The 16,865-nt window shown below is 35.4% G+C and overlaps 1 protein-coding gene and 1 long non-coding RNA gene across 21 annotated transcripts in view; one reads left to right on the top strand and one right to left on the bottom strand.

Moving 5' to 3' along the window:
• Positions 1–16,865, top strand: part of LOC102155256 — a 130,415-nt gene that overhangs the window by 1,696 nt on the left and 111,854 nt on the right. The window lies entirely within an intron of this gene.
• Positions 1–16,865, bottom strand: part of PPP1R1C (protein phosphatase 1 regulatory inhibitor subunit 1C) — a 118,108-nt gene that overhangs the window by 68,944 nt on the left and 32,299 nt on the right. The gene's annotated exons all lie outside the window — the stretch shown is intronic.

The raw sequence follows: 16,865 nt of genomic DNA, 5'->3' as shown, positions 1-16,865 counted from the left end.
TGATCCACTTTAACAGTGCCTCTTTGTGATCCACTGGATCGTTAAATGCCAATATTTTGTTTTTGATTGTTTTAAAGATCTATTTTAGGGAGAGAGCAAATGGGGGTGGAGCAGAGGGAGAGAGAAACTCAAGCTCACTCCACCCTGAGCAGGGAGCCCACTCTGGGCTCCATCCCAGACCCCGAGATCATGATCTGAACTGAAACCAAGAGTCGAAGGCTTACCCAATGTGCCACCCAGCTGCCCCGGCCCCTAGTGTTTCTTAATATTTTATTTATGCCTTAGTTGTTGAGAATTCAGCCCAGGACTCAGAACCTATTGTTTTAAGAGCAAAATGGTGTCCAGTCATTCACCTTTGTGCTTTTTAACTGTCTGTGTAACACACTCTAAAAGAGTGTCTTTCTAAGGCAACTGTGTAGACGTTACTCGTTGCATAATTCAATGAAAAAAGGCTTTTATTCTTCTTGGTTAGTTTTTCTTATTAGTATTTGTCTTGAACTGATTAGGTTAGCCAGATAAGTCTTTTTAAAAAAATATAGAATTGTATTCTATAGTATAAGCCTGTTTTGCATGATTCCAAAATAGCTTATATTGCTTTTCTATTATGAACTTTTGGGGAGTTTCAAAAATAGAAACATAAATTACTTTTTGTTTAGAATTTAAACATATGGTTTTTTCCCACTTCACTCATTTGGGACTTGTTCTCATTAGTTGACAGAAATATCGTCTATTTTAGTCTCCTGATGAAAATTATAATTACACATTTATTATATGATCAAATGATCATTTTACTTTACTGAAAATATTAGAACATGATAAGAAAAACTGCATATTTTGTGATTTCAGTCATTTCACACCAAAAGGCAAAAACAACTAATCCTAAAATATGGTGGATGATTTCAGTCATTTCACACCAAAAGACAAAAACAAATAACTAATCCTAAAATATAGTAGATAATTTCCTTCCGTCAATTTACAAAATTGCAGGTTGAAGCAGCGAAGCAACATTCTGCTGTATTGTTGCCATGATCTCACATTTGTTTTATTGATGCGGGAGTGTCCCTGGGCAAAGTAGTGAGGCCAGTCGTCATCCAGTCCAATGGAATTCACTACAATAGGATTGAATTTCACAAAACCACCACTATTGTGTGTGATGACAAGTGTCTCTCTCACACACACACCCCACCTAGATTATTTTATTTATCAAGGCATTCCTTTGGCATTATCTACGCATAACTACACAGACCGGGCTAGAGCCAAATATGCCTGCTCAAACGGGAGGAAGGAAATTGAGATTTCCCAATATCCTTTTCTTTCTATGGCAAAGGCTATAGGTTTGTTTTCACTAATTCGTATTTCATCTGACCAATTTCGCATGGAGCCAGAAACTTAAAGCATATGCAGAACTTTAACTATAGATACCAATTTTTTTTTTATACCAATTTTGAATTGCTTTCGTGGTCCGTGAGTCTTACTCACTTGATCCAGTGTGTAAACGCCATCCTTTAACTGCAATGTGATAAATTCAGTTTCCAAAGCTTTTCTTCTTTGTAGCTGTCGCCATAAAAACTATGCTTTAATCTGTTAGTTGCCTGCGACTTTGTTGGAATAATAGATTAAGAAAAATCAGATTCTCTCATCCCTGTTGTCTCTACCAAAGGAAGGTTCAGGAATGTACACTGGAATGGCCCTCTTTTATGTGTCTCTTTGCCATCCACATTGAGATTTCTGTTGGATTGTCTCCTTATAGGGACACTTAAATTGTTACTTCGTATTCTAACTAGTACGTACTTCTCCACTTAGGAAGAGGGCTATAAAGTCAAGTGAAAAGAATTCTAAAATCCGGAAAAATCTTATGTATAGAACCTTCATATTCTAGTTGGTCATCATACCGTGACACCACCAAGCTGTTTGCTTTGTAGCTTTATTTGACTGTGTAGGTTTACGTGACTGTCTATGTTACATTAACAAATATCTGCACTGAATATCTGGGTGAAAATTGACTCAGGGTTCTTAATTTCCTATCAATTAAATGTTTCATTGTATGTGCAATAAAGTGATCCATTAACTTACAGCACTTTCCATAACTTTTATTAATAACTGGAAGAAATATTACCTCTATTCCATATTAAGCAATCTAAGATAGTGCTTCTGCAGACAGATCCTTCTAAAGGCAGAGGTCATTGACACCTTTATACTTAAACTAGAATTACTCAAAATCATCCCTTAAAGTAAATCCTGAAAGAGACCAGACTAACTTCCTGGATTACCTCGAACCAAAAAAAAAGTAAAATTTTAATATATTTTGCTAAAATATTTGTTAGAATGTCACTTAATACTTTTTCTACCAAATTTATCATTAAAAAACATCCATCTATAATTGATGCATTATAGTTTTAAAAATACATAATATGAATCATTGTATTATCACATTTTTAAAGTTTTATGAACTATTGACCATCCATCTTCACCAAACCTGAACTATTTCACATACATTTTTTATATCCAAAACCAGATGGCTTAAATATATTTGAAGAGTGGAAATAGATATGGAAAGGTCATTATTTGTCTGTCAACATTCACTTCTATATGCTAGTCAAATTTTTTTATTAAAAAATATTTTCACATGTCTTCTGAGGCAGTGAGACTCATCTGATGTATCTATAAGAATTCCATATGCCTTCACAGCAAAGTCTGAATTGAAAAATAGAGGTCATGTAAGTTTACAAGGCATGATGACAAAATAATAATCTCTTGGCTGATTTTTCTTTTTACTTTTTAAAAATGTCCATCACTGGAAATACTGCAACTCATTGTGGTAATGATATTTAGTTACCAAGAAAAACCAGACTAGCTCTTATGAACATTACCACTTTTCCCTGGATAGTTCTGCACTGAAAAAGTCCCTCATTAAACCACAATATTCCAGCTGCCATAGTAAATATTACTAGAAGTTGATTTTTCACCTCTTCTACTAATCTACTAACAAGAGAGTAAAGGCAGCAATTAGCACAGAGTTTACACACCAGCCAGCGTCTTACGTTATTATTCCTTTTTCTTAGGAACAGTAATAGCAAATTGAGCACAGAAAATTGTAGAATAAGTCTCATTCACGCACATGCTCTTTTTTCCATTTCTTTTTCTATCCTGTTGAGCTAGTGTTGGAAGGGAATGCTTCATCTTTTCTCATCAAATCCCTCAGTAAAATTCAAAGTATTCAGATAAGGATAGGTTATTTTTACATCCAACCTGTGTGTGTTGCTGGATTATGAAAGGCTTAGCTGTGGTTTTGTTTTTGTTTAAAATCAGAATGTACTTCCTTCTCTATGGGAAGCTTCTCCGAACATTCAGAGAGAATGTTTTTGATTCTCTTCTTTTTAAAGTTAGCCAAGAGAAAAATATTTGACTGCTATAATACAATCTGGTTGAAATTGCAGTAAAATGTGTTCTGGACTCATACTCTAGGAAATGTATGCAAAGCATACCAAAATTGATAAATGATGTGGAAAAAATACTTTAAAAATCTTTTGTAAAGATTTTATTTCTTTGAGAGAGAGAGAGAGTGTGTGTGTGTATGTGAGACAGAGAAAGCATGAGCAGCGGGGAGAGGTGGAGGGAGCCCAATGCAGGACTTGATCCCAGGACTTGGAGATCATGACCTGAGCCAAAGGCAGACGCTTAACCAACTGAGCCACCTAGGTGTTTGGGGAAAACAAAACAAAACAAAACAAAACAACCTTCTACATTAAAATTTTTTTCTTTGAAATTTTCTCTCAGCTTTGCAGTTGTTTTATACTCCATTTTATTATAAAAATACAAGTACTGGTTTACGGATGACAAGTGGACAGATATGACTAAGTGAGGCAAGATGAGTATTTATTTGGGCAAGGGCCTAGAATAAGATAACTAAGCAAGGCTGTGGGATCAGTGCATAACCTAGTACCAGAGTGTGACACTGATCAGAGAACCAGTGAGGGTGACATCTGAATAGCCCAGAGGTACTGTGACAAGTTAACATATGGACAAACAGAAGTTTGCAGAATATCATGTGTAGAGGCAGCAGTTTTATACCCAGAAGACCAACCTGGGACAAAGTCAGCAGATAGAGTAGAATTCTGAGAGGCAATTCAGTCCTAAAGACCAGAATAGGGATTTCAAGTTATAGTAGAAGTTGGCAGGGTCGTATACATAGCTGGGAAAGATCAGCTTTCATGGAACTAAGCATTAAGACCAGGGACACAGCCATGGACAGTCTGGGCTGTTAGAGAATGGTTACCAAGAGACAATAGAAATCATGGGGGATAGTCACTGAGCTAGGAAAGTAAGCAGAACAACAACAAAAATACTACCTTAATATTAAAATTTGAGGTTTTGCTTGGGGTAGTAGGTACCAGTTCACAGCAGGCCAGTGATACCGCTTATTAGAACGAGAAAAGCAAGATCAATTACAGAATGCGTCAAGACTTGCAGAGCAAACTACCTCTGTATTTTGTATACAAAATGTATTCTATAAATGTATCAGAGACATTTCAGAGTAAGAGGTTGACAAGTCCTATTTGGCCCCTGGGAGAGGCCACTGTAGGGAAACAGAGAATCCAGAGATTTTGGTGATTGTGTGGGACGAGGGTAAAGACTTGCTCAGTGTGTCTTCAGTTATATGTTCTACTCCTTGCTTAATAAAATGGTGTCATCTGCCCTGGCAGGGAAGTGGGATAACTATCCTAGATCTTTAGTGTATTTTCATTCAGCATTTCTTCTTTAATTTTCCCTAGCACTAATTTGTGGGGGAAAAAATTAATTCTCTTCTGTAGAGGAGTAGCAACAGAGGAAAGCAATTTACAGTCATCTTTTTGAGGTGCCTTAGAGATTTAATCACGAGGACATTGGTGCTATCTTTACAGCCTCAGAAGGAATTTGCCATCAGATCTCTAAAAACAGCAGTGAAATCTAAATGGTCACATTTCAGTAGATTCTCTATTTTGGTATCTCACATATTTGAAGGTAGAACATCTTTCTTTCCAGAGACTCTTGGATCACAGCCGTTGACAAGATCATCTAAGGCTGTGCAATACGGGGAAGGGCAGAGTTAAAGACAGACATTCTATAGATGGCTTCAGATCTACTAGTTCAAGAACAATCGCTGACCCACGAGCCTTCAGAACTGAATAAGATAAATCAGATACAAATGAAAGAAATCATCTTGCATGGCTCAGCTCTTCATTTTGCATGTGTCATTACCTTGTGGTTTTAGCAGTCTGGCATAGAACCGGTCCCTCTAAAGCACCAGAGAAATCTATCATGTATTTCTTACATAGAATTACAGGACTAGAATACTCACTACCTCTTTTTAGTGGAGCAATGAAAATCTCCTAAGACTGCTATAGCGAAGCCTCTCTTCTGACTTACTATCAAACTCTCCACACTTGAAAATGAGCTTTAGTCAGCAGCCTTTTTGCTGAAAGCCTGCTGGGCTCTGTTGGAGGCCTATCATTTGGGGCTGTGAGTTAGGCCACTGGGCAGTGGTTTCAGCTGTGTTTTTCTTTGAGCGCTTAGATTTAGTCAAAACTAGGGCCCAAATTAAAACCACCAGAGCAATGAATTTATATGTACTGGAAAGGGGACATGGGGAAAAGAAGCAAACAGTAGAAATAGTTTCATCCTGTTGTGCCAAGATTCACACAGCTGTATTGTTCCTTCAATATTATTTATGGCTTTCCACTTTTAATTGATAGAAGTAGAAACATAACCCCATTACCATATAGTTTTTTTTTTTTTTTTTTTTTTTTTTTTTATCTCTCAGAGTCCCCTACAAAATGGTTCACTTTATATGAGAATCAACTACAAAGTGTTTTATTTGGAAATAGTGAAGGAGATGACAAGGAAAACAAAATGGATCGTGTTGGTTTATTAAGGACTCTCAATCAGCAATTGTCTTGTGAGAGAGGCTTGAAATCTTCCAAACTACTTTTATGTTTATTTTTCATCATTTCTGCTGCCACTTCCATGCACAGTAAAAGAAGAACAGAAAAGTCAGATCACTTAAAACCTCAGAAGTCTGCTTTTCATTAGTATTCTTCATTTTTATAAACTTGGTTCCTCTTATAAAACATATTTTATCCTACCACAGAACCAGCTTACATGAGGGCCAGAGAACTGTTGCATCATCTTATCAGTTGTGATTTTCAATGATTGGTAAAGTTTTTCTGCCTTTTTGGAGTTTGAGTTTTGCACATTTATTCCAGAAAAAGAAATTGATTCCTTTAATACATGTTTTATTTTTTTTTTCAGGAGGGGATGGGGAATGATATTAGCTTGATCACTCATACTTGTTTTAGTAATTCTAATTTTTAAGAATTCTATCTACTTTTCATGGAATTACCTGAAGAACTGATTATGAATTATACTTTTTATTTTTGCATCAGTTTTATAGGTGTATTTAAAATTAATTATCAGATGTTTCAGGCAATGTGGACAACCAATCAAGTCATTGTTTAATGAGCACCTATCTTCTCACAATGTGCTATATGTCATTTTGACCTAATAAACTTAAAACTAGTTAGAATTTGAATAATTCAAGTTTTAACCAATTTAAAACACTAAAATTTCATTATTTTATCACATATTACAAAGAGATACTTAGTACAGACCCCGGAAGAAGCCCTATAACCAGGCGCCTTATAAGTAGGAGTATGAGAAGTGACTGAGGTGAACATAAGAACATTATTCAGAGGTCAATCACTTGAACAGTAATGATAGAAAATTTTGAGGAAATTTTGAGAACTTTAGAGATGGGTCTGAGTGGCACTGGAGTTGGAAAAGAATTTGTTGCTTAGCAATATTTGGAATATTTAGTATATTTAGTAGTCGTTTCACTCCATAGAATATTTCCTGTCTTTTTATATTGACTGCCAAAATTGAATGACTTATTAGCTCTGCTTTGCAACTTGCATCAGTCATCGGAGAAAATGTAATAGTTTCCATTTGTAAAAAAGATGATGGAATATAAAGGTAAACTTCTATAAGTGTTTCCTCATATCTCATAAGTTCAATTCCTTGAAATGATTATTCAACTTGAAATTATGATCAATGTATTTCTAGCTTGAATTATTAGTTCATAATTTTTGAAGGCCAACTTGGAACTACAGTTCATGCACACAAACTGAGAGGCAAAGCTAAATTAGGCTTCAACAGAGTCTTGTGAAACCAACATAAGTGGACATTTGATAGTTTTGGGGCTTCTCTACCTTTGTCAAACTACTGAACTACAAGATTTGCTATTTAAGTCAGATTCTTATTTCTTAATCATGCTATTTGATATCCTTCATTGAAAAACAGTTAAATTTTTTTCCAAACTCTTTTGTGTTTCAACTGTGTAGACACACCTTTGTGAATTTCAAAATAATTTTATCTGAGTAATTCTACTAATGAGTAGACCATTGTAAAATGACACAAAGTAAAGCAACGACTCCTTTTAATGAGAATTTTCTATAACAAAAGGCAAATGTCCCTGTTTTTAGTTGTAAATGGAAGATATATTCATAAAAATTACAAAGTGTCATTCTATACATTAAGTACACATGAGTATCTATAAACAACATGATAATATTTTCGTGGCTTAATCAATTGAAAGCAACCTATCACTGGTGGTAAATATGTTTCTCTCAGTAACGGAGAGAAGGAACAGTAGAGCTAACTTTAAAGTTCTACTTGACATAACTTTTTGTAGAAAAAATCTTAAAAGTCCAGGAAAATATAGAAGTTAGCTTTTGTCAGTAGATCATCTATAAACACTTACCTCACATTGTAAGTAATATTTTTCAAGAAAAGATACTTTATTCATTCAGTTTTAAAGATTGAAGGAATTAAATATCTGTGTAATTGGGTTCTCTTTTCAACTCTGGGTATTTTACCTGCCTTGGAAACCTTAACCTTCATGCTGTTTCTCAGTTTTTTATTTTTTTGTTTTTGTCTCATATATACTTTACTTGAGGACTTCACAGGATAGAAAGCAATGGCTATTTATAGTAGATACATGGAAGAACTATTAGAGAAAAAAGTACTGTAATCAGATATTACTTCAATATGTTTAGCACCAAGGTCAGAGAGGACAACAGAAAAAAATCATGTGTGTATCAGGAGAGAAAATAAGCTTTATATTTATTTGTATAAGTCTTAAAGCATTCTTTCTTATGAATGGTGATATAAGAGGAAAATTAAATGAAAACACATACTTAAATGCAGTTTATAAGTTATAGGATAGATTGTGATTTTTAGAAAGCTGGTCATCAGGGATCTAAAATGCATCTCATGTTAACAATAGTTTATTGCATGTATGATATGTGTAGGGCATCCATGGTATCTAACCTTTCTAGAGAAATTAAACTCTATTGAAATTAAAGAAACAACCTCAGTATGATAAATAAAGGTTGTCATAGAGGAAGTACAAGGTGAAGTAAAAGCATATGTCAAGGGTATCAAAATTAGTTTTGGCGGAGCCAAGAAAGACTTCTTGGAGGAAAGGGCATCTAAGCTGACGTGGCCAGCAAAGCTAGGTGGGATAGGGAAAGTTGATGAGACAAGAAAGTTGGGTGGGTTGGGACTAGGGAGGAGAAGAGGTTTTAGTTAAAGGAAACAATTTATGGGAATGTCCTGAGGTGTGAGAGAGCATGACAATTTTTTGGAAATTGAACAAAACTCAGATATTGGACTGTAGGATGCCAGGGTTAGGTTCAGAGAGAAGAGGGCAAAGGCTTAAGAAAGAGCTGGATAATTTGTGGTTTTGTAATAATATGAAGAAGTTTGGAGTTTATTCTAAAGTGATGAGAAACCACTGATGGAGTTTAAGCAGAAAAAGGCATGATCAGATTTCCCTTGTAGAAAAATTGTTCTTTTGTTTTTTAAAAGATTTTATTTACTTATTCAAAAGAGACACACAGAGAGAGGCAGAGATATAGGCAGAGGGAGAAGTAGGCTCCCTGCGGGGAGCCCAATGTGGGACTCGATCCTGGGACCCCGGGATCAGCCCCTCAGCTGAAGGCAGACGCTCAACCACTGAGCCACCCAGGTGCCCCTAGAAAGATCGTTCTGACACTCCATGTGGAGAATAGTTTGCAGGAGTCTATTTGGAAATATAGCTAGTTCAGCTAAGAAGGTGTCCCAGTAATTGCTGTGATGGAATATGATGATTTGAATGAGGTTAGAGAGATGCTTAAGGTAAAGAATGGACTGGACTTCAATGACTGATGGATGTGGGAGGGGAGTGACAAAGGGGAAAAAGGGAACCAAATATTACATCAATTTCTGGCTCATAACTTGAGTATTCATGAAATGGTTTATTTTGAGGTACTTACTGACCATCAAAGTGAGAAGAGTTCAGAAACTGTCACTCTTAGAAGTGAAAGCAAAGTAAAGGTACAGGTCTGGGAGTCATCAGCCTCTAGGTGGTCTGTGATGCCAGGGGAAAGGCTGACAATGCACAGAGGGAGAGGGTGGAAAACTAGGGAAGCTGAGGGCCCACATGACAACCCTAATAACAAAGTAAAGAGGTAGGCTGGGGAAGACATCCTGTAAGATGGAGGAGCAGCCAAGGAGTAGATGGGGAAACTTCATTGGTGATGTATATGATTTAAGTCATTCTTTAGAATGGTCATGAATTTGTCCTGGGTCATTCATTCCACTTTTAGACTCCTGGCATATGTGTAAACTGCTTACACAAGGCTTGCCGTCTAGATAATTTGCATTATACTCTATCTGGGCATATATATAGTAAAAATAGATACTGTGTTGATCTTTTTCCTTTTTGTTCATGTATTATGCTTGATTTCAGCATGAATGGCATTGTAACAGATACTTTTTTTGCCTGTTTTTGCTTCTAATTAAAAATTCAGCATATTTGAGAGGGTTCAGTGCAATAGCCATATTTCAGACTTTTTGAGCAGGTTTGGCAAGAGGTCAGGGATATCATAAGACTTGTTGGAAATCAGTTCTTGTAAAATAAAATGTTGGTGGTTTGAGAAAATAATTCAGGAACAGATGGATCAAATTTACTTCCACACACATGAATTTGAATATGAAGTGGTTGACCAAATGCATTTTGCACTCATCTAAACATAACTCCGTGAATATAGAATTTTAAAATGCTGATCTGTGTGTTCTTTTACTCTTCTAATATTTGGCCATCATCATTTACTAGTTAATTTCCTTCTTTGATTTCTCTGGAGGCTCAGTGTTTGGAGTTGCATACATAATTTAAAGAAGAAAGTACAAATCAAAACTACAGTAAAGTATTAGCTCACACTTGTTAAAGTGATTATCAAAAAGACAAGAAATAACCAGCACTGGTGGGGATGTAGAGAAAGCGGAACCATTTCTGTAAGGGTTAGTGGGATTGTAAGTTGAGAACAGTGACTATGGAAAACTGTGTTCCTCAGAAAATTATAAATAGAACTAAATTATAAATAGAACTAAATAGTACCATTGCTACTATCCAGCAATCCCAGTGCTAGGTATATATCCAAAATTAATGAAACCACAATCTCAAAGAAGTGTCTGCACCTCCATGTTCATTGCAGCTTATTCATAAGTCATGACCTGGAAGCAACCTTTGTGGATGGATGACTGTATCAAAAAAGTGACTATATACATTCATATATATAATGCAGTAGAATATTATTCAGCCATAAAAAGAAGGAAGTTCTGCCCTGTGTGACAACATTGATGGACCTTGAAGGTATTATGCCCAAGTGAAATGAGTCAGATGGCACAACAAGGGTGCTCTTCTGTGAGGGCGCACTGAGGAGTGGAGGACCTGAACTTTCAGTTCTGGGGCTGAAGGGTGGGGCACCACCTAGTGGAGCCTTGAGCTTACACCAAGCCCTGCCCCCCTGTACCCTGGCCTGCTTTTCCACTGAACCAAGTGAGCCTGAGAGTCAGTGTAGCAGGCCCTTCCCCCAGAAGACCAGAAAAAACAACTTGCTCACACCAAGTCTACTCACCACGGAGTGCTGCAGTTTCCACTCTAAGGAAAACAGGATATAGCTTCTTTTTTACTCTTATTCTTTACTTTTTATTATTTTTGCAATTCCGTTTTTAAAATTTTTATTATTTTTTCCATTTTTATATGTATATCTTGTATGTATGTTTCTGTTTATTTTCATTATATATATGTATGTATGTATGTATTTTGGAATCTAGATTCTCTTAACAAGCAGACAAAAACACCCAAGATCGAGGGGTATTTTTTGTTTTGGGGTTTTGAGGTTTTTTTCTCTTTCTTCTTATCTTTTATGGACAAAATGATGGGATATAGAACTTCACCCCAAAAGAAAGAACAGGAAGTAGAGCTCAAGGCCTGGGGTTTAATCAATACAGATGTAAGTAAGATGTCTGAACCAGGATTCACAAGAATGATTATAAGGATGCGAGTTGTGCTTATAAAAAACATAGAACACACTAGAGAATCTTTTGCTGCAGAGATAAAAGAACTAAAATCTAGTCAAGCCAAAATTAAAAATGCTATAGCTCAGATTCAAACACAAATGGAGGCCATAAAAATGAGGGTGGATGAGTCAGTGGAGCAATTCAGTGATATTGAAGATAAAATTATAGAGAATAATGAAGCTGAAAAGAAGAGTGAAAGAAAAGTAATGGATCATGAAGATAGACTTAAGGGAACTCAGTGACTTATTAAGATGTAACAACATTATTTTCATAGGAATTTCAGAAGATGAAGAAAGAGAAAAGGGAAGAGAAGATTTGAACAAATTATAGCTGAAAACTTCTTAGTCTGGGGAAGGAGATAGATATCAACATTTAACTCCCATTAAATTCAACAAAATCTACCATCCCCAAGGCCTATCATAGCCAAATTCACAAACTACACAGACAAGGAAAGAATCCTGAAAGCAGCAAGGGAAAAAAGTCCTAAACCTACAAAGGAAGACAAATCAGGCTCCCAGCAGATCTGTCCACAGAAACTTGACAGGCAGAAGAAAATGGCAGGAAGTATTCAACGTGCTGAATGGGAAAAATATTTGGTCAAAGATTCCTTATCCAGCAAGACTGTCATTTAGAGTAGGAGGAGAGATAAAGAGTTTCCCAGACAAACAAAAATTAAAGGAGTTTGTGACCATTAAACCAGCCCTGCAAGAAATTTTAAGGGGGACTCTTTGAGTGGAGAAAAAAAAAAAAGACTAAAAGTACTAAAGACTAGAAGGGCCCAGAGAACATCACCAGAAGCACCAACTCTACAGGTAACACAATGGCACTAAATTCATATCTTTCAGTAATCACTCTAAATGTAAATAGGCTGAATACTCCAATCAAAAGATAAAGGGCATTTGGATAGATTTAAAAAAACAAGATTTATCTATATGCTGCCTACAAGAGACTCATTTTATACCTTAAAGTCACCGCAGATTAAAAGTCAGGGGATGGAGAATCAATCATCTATCTCACCAATGGACAATCAAAAGAAAGCTGAAGTAGCCATATTCTATCAAACTAGATTTTAAAACAAAGACTGTAACAAGAGATGGAGAAAAGCATTATATCATAATTAAGGGGTCTGTCCATCAAAAAGTTCTAACAATTGTAAATATGTCCCCTTCCTGGGAACACTCAAATATATAAATAAGTTAATAATAAACATTTAAAAACTCATTTATAATAATACAATAATAGCGAGAGACTTTAACACCCTACTTACAGCAATGGACAGATCATACAAACAGATAATCAACAGGGAAACAATGGCTTTGAATGACACACTGGACCAGATGGACTTAATGGATATATTTAGAACATTTCATCCTAAAGCGGCAGAATACACATCATCAGGGAAATACAAATCAAAACCATGCTGAGATACCACCTCACACCTGTCAGAATGGCTAAGATTAACAACACAAGAAACAACAGGTGTTGGCAAGGATGTGGAGAAAGGGAAACCCTCTTGCACTAGTGGTAGGAATGCAAACTGATGCAGCCACTCCGGAGAACAGTGTAGAGGTTCCTCAAAAAGTTAAAAATAGAGCTACCCTATGATTCAGAAATTGTGCTACTAGATATTTACCCAAAGGATGGAAAAATAAAGACTCAAGGGGGTACATGCACCCTGAAATTTATAAAAACATTATCAACAATAGCCAAGCTATGGAGAGAGCCCAAATGCCCATCGACTAATGAATGGATAAAGAAGATATATATACACACACACACACATACACACACACACACATATCACACACACACACTATGGAATATTACTCAGCCATCAAAAAGAATGAAATCTTGCCATCTGCAATGACGTGGATGGAGTTAGAATGTATTATACTAAGTGAAATAAGTCAGTCAGAGAAAGACAAATATCAAAAGATATCACTCACATGTGTAATTTAAGAAAACAGATGAATATATGGGAAAGGAGAAAAGGAAAGAAGAGAGGGAAACAAACCAGAGACTCTTAGCTATAGAGAATAAACTGAAGGGTGATGGAAGGAGGTGGATGGGGGATGGGCTACATGGGTGATGGGTATGAAGGAGGGCACTTGTGACGAACACTGGGTATGGTATGTAAGTGATGAGTCACTGACTTCTACTCCAGAAACCAGTTGCACTGTATGTTAGCTAAATTTAAGGGGAAAAAAAGTCAGAAGGAGAAAAGCAAATACTGTATAATCACACATATATGTCAAATCTAAAAAAACTGAATTTATAAAATAAAGTAGAATGAGGTTATCAGGGGCTGGGTATGGAAAAAATGGGGAGATGTTGGTCAAAGGGTACAAACTTCCAGTTATAACATGAAAGAGTTCTGGGGATCTAATGTCCAGCACAATAACTCTAGTTAACAATACTGTATTTTATACTTAAAATTTCTAGAAGAGCAGATATTAAATGTTCTCATCTCACACACACACATACATACACACGGTAATTATGTGAGGTGATGGATTACCTTATTGTTATAATCATTTTGCAGTATGTACATGTATCAAATCATCATTTTATACAACTTAAACTTACACAATGTTACGTGTCAGTTATATTTCATTTATTTATTTATTTTTAAATATTTTATTTATTTATTCATGAGAGGCATAGAGAGAGGCAGAGACACAGGCAGAGGGAGAAGCAGGCTCCATGCAGGGACCCCAACATGGGACTTGATCCTGGGTCTTCAGCATCCCACCCTGGGCTGAAGGCTGCGCTAAACCTCTGAGCCACCGGGGATGCCCTCAGTTATGTTTTAATAAAGCTGGAAAAAATCCCTACTCGAAGTGAGAAACCTTTCTGTGAATCCTAGCAGGCTTTCAATATCTAAGCATTAGAAAATTGTTTTCTATTCTGAGCTAAAATCTACCTCCCTAGAGCTTCGGCTCATATCTTCATTACTCTTGTCAGTGGATGGCCCTCTTAAAGCTGATTTTCAGAACCGAGCACTATATTCCAAATGAAGGTGTATCATAGTTCTCCTAATGTTGCAAAATATTATATCACTTGCCATACACAATAGGCTCACACAGCCTATTATTATCTTTTTAAATCTATAGATTTGATTCACATAAACTCTTTGTTCTTTGTTCTTTCTTTCTCCTTTGACTTTAAATAGTTGAAGAAAGGATCTTACATTCCTCCCTGATATATTTATTCTGGAAGGCTTGCAACCAGTTTGTAAGAGTACCTGCATAAATCTTTCCAGCTTTGGGGCTTTAGAAGACTTAGAGTCATTAATAAAAAAATATTGAACAAAATGGCTCAAGAAGAGGCAAATCACTAAGCTATTTACCAGGCCCATGTATATCCACTGATCATTAGGTAAGGTTCCTTTAAAAATTATGAGTTGTCTAAATGCATTATAATCCAAGATTATTTTCATATATATATGAAATATATAATTTATTCGAAATATATAATTTATATGAAATATATAATTTCATATATATGTGAATATGAATATCAGGAGATACACCAAATATCTTATTGATATATATATGTTTTGAAAATATCATCAATTGACCAATTAATACAGTATAATCTGCTAAAAGAGTAGAAATAAAGTTGTGGGAACATGATTTGTTTTGAATGAAACTACTTGTGTCTAGGAATCACCATTTTAGGTTACTAAAACGTCTACAATAGACTTTCCTTCAAATTAAGGTCTAATTAACAGTTCAGTTTCTACGCTCCACTATTTTCTCAGCCATAACGGTCAAGACTCCCTACAGTCTTTGGCCAGCTTACTTATTTTACATGTATCTTTACATGTTCACAGCAACAGCTCTTTGGTCATAATTGCTATTCTTTTATTATCTAATGATGTATTTTTTTCTTGAGCTTGGGAACCTGAAGTTTAACAAGCAATACTTTCATTTTGTTGTTGTTACTAAACGTATCTTCTTTTAACAATGCTCATGGCACATTTTCACTTGGAGGAAAATTCTCCTTGTAGAAAGAGATGAAAGAAATATAAAAGTTGAAGACCTCTTTTTGTTTGTTTGCTCTTGTTTTTAAGCTAAGATTACAGCATCTTAACAAAAACAATGGGGAATGCCTTTTTACCCCCCTTACTCCTAAAAGGATCTAAAAGCTGTTTTATACATGGGTTTTATTTTCAGGCTTTAACTTGTTCTGGTATTTAGTCTCTCTGATAAAATTTTTACAAATCCACAAAATCTCTTAAGTTTATGTGTTGCTATATGCTGCTGCTTTCGTCTTTGTGTTGTATCTCAAAATAATGTATAAGAGTTTGTTCTTTTTAAAACTAGCATAACAGAAGGATAGAATAGAAAACATAGGCCTTTAGTGAGTTAACCTTGAAAATGCGGCTTATAAATGTAAGTACTCATGCATGAGTCATTTAATATTGTATACACACACACACACACACACACACACACCCCTCCTTATATAGCTATATACAGTGATCTTTTTAAAACAATATTTTGATAATAGAAATTATGACTCTATGTCAAATGTTTTGTCAGGAAGTATAAGTTATAATTTTTACATTGTGTTCTCAATAAATTTAGAACTATGAAATGTTGATAGTGGACTGCAAAGAACTCTCTTAGGAATCATCTTCTAGATGAACGTGTAGTTGATTATTAAATACTAATACTAAAAATTATATTTATACTGAGAAGCAGAATTAAGAATTAGTTTGCCTGTGTAGTAATTTTATGTTTAAAATGTGAATTTTATTTTATTTTATTTTTTGAGTGTGAATTTTAAATATGCATGTGGAGATGAGCAGTAAATAACAATAATAAAATAATCTAATCACCGCTATTCAGTGAGTATTCACTTTGTGTCAGGACTGTGCTAAGTCTCGTAACATGTTATCCTATTTAAGCTTTTCAGCTTTATTGAATAGTTATCCTCAATTTTTAGGCAGTAAAAGAGACAAATCAAATAGTAAATGGTAAAATCAGGATTTGAAACCAGATATGAGCAGACTCACTGAATCCTTAAGAGGAGAAACTGTCTAGAGTTACAGACTATAAGAGAGAAAGGGGTTCGTGCTCTACTGAATAAATTTAAACCCAGTTTGCTTTGAATTTATAGCGCCAGCCCTCTGTTTTCCTTGAAAGGACTTGTTTCGGAGAATCTGTTTTCTCTTCCACAGCTTAGTCATACTCCTTGTTTATAAAGAAGCAAAATAAGATGTGTTTAGAGCACAATGAAATGAATGAGTATAGCATAGGTCTCTATAGTAAAGCCATTGTTGGATTAGTCAGAAACAAATTAAGCTCTTTTTTCCACCCTAGGGTATTTAGAGTTGGCAGCAAGAATGCCAAGAAGTAAACTCTCTGCAGGAAAAAAAAAAAAAAAATATATATATATATATAACCTCATGGCTCATG

Source organism: Canis lupus, chromosome 36 (assembly GCF_011100685.1).
Source record: "Canis lupus familiaris isolate Mischka breed German Shepherd chromosome 36, alternate assembly UU_Cfam_GSD_1.0, whole genome shotgun sequence".
Classification (NCBI taxonomy): Eukaryota; Metazoa; Chordata; class Mammalia; order Carnivora; family Canidae; genus Canis; species Canis lupus.
The sequence above is the reverse complement of the archived record's forward strand: the minus strand, read 5'-3'. Positions and strand labels throughout refer to the sequence as shown.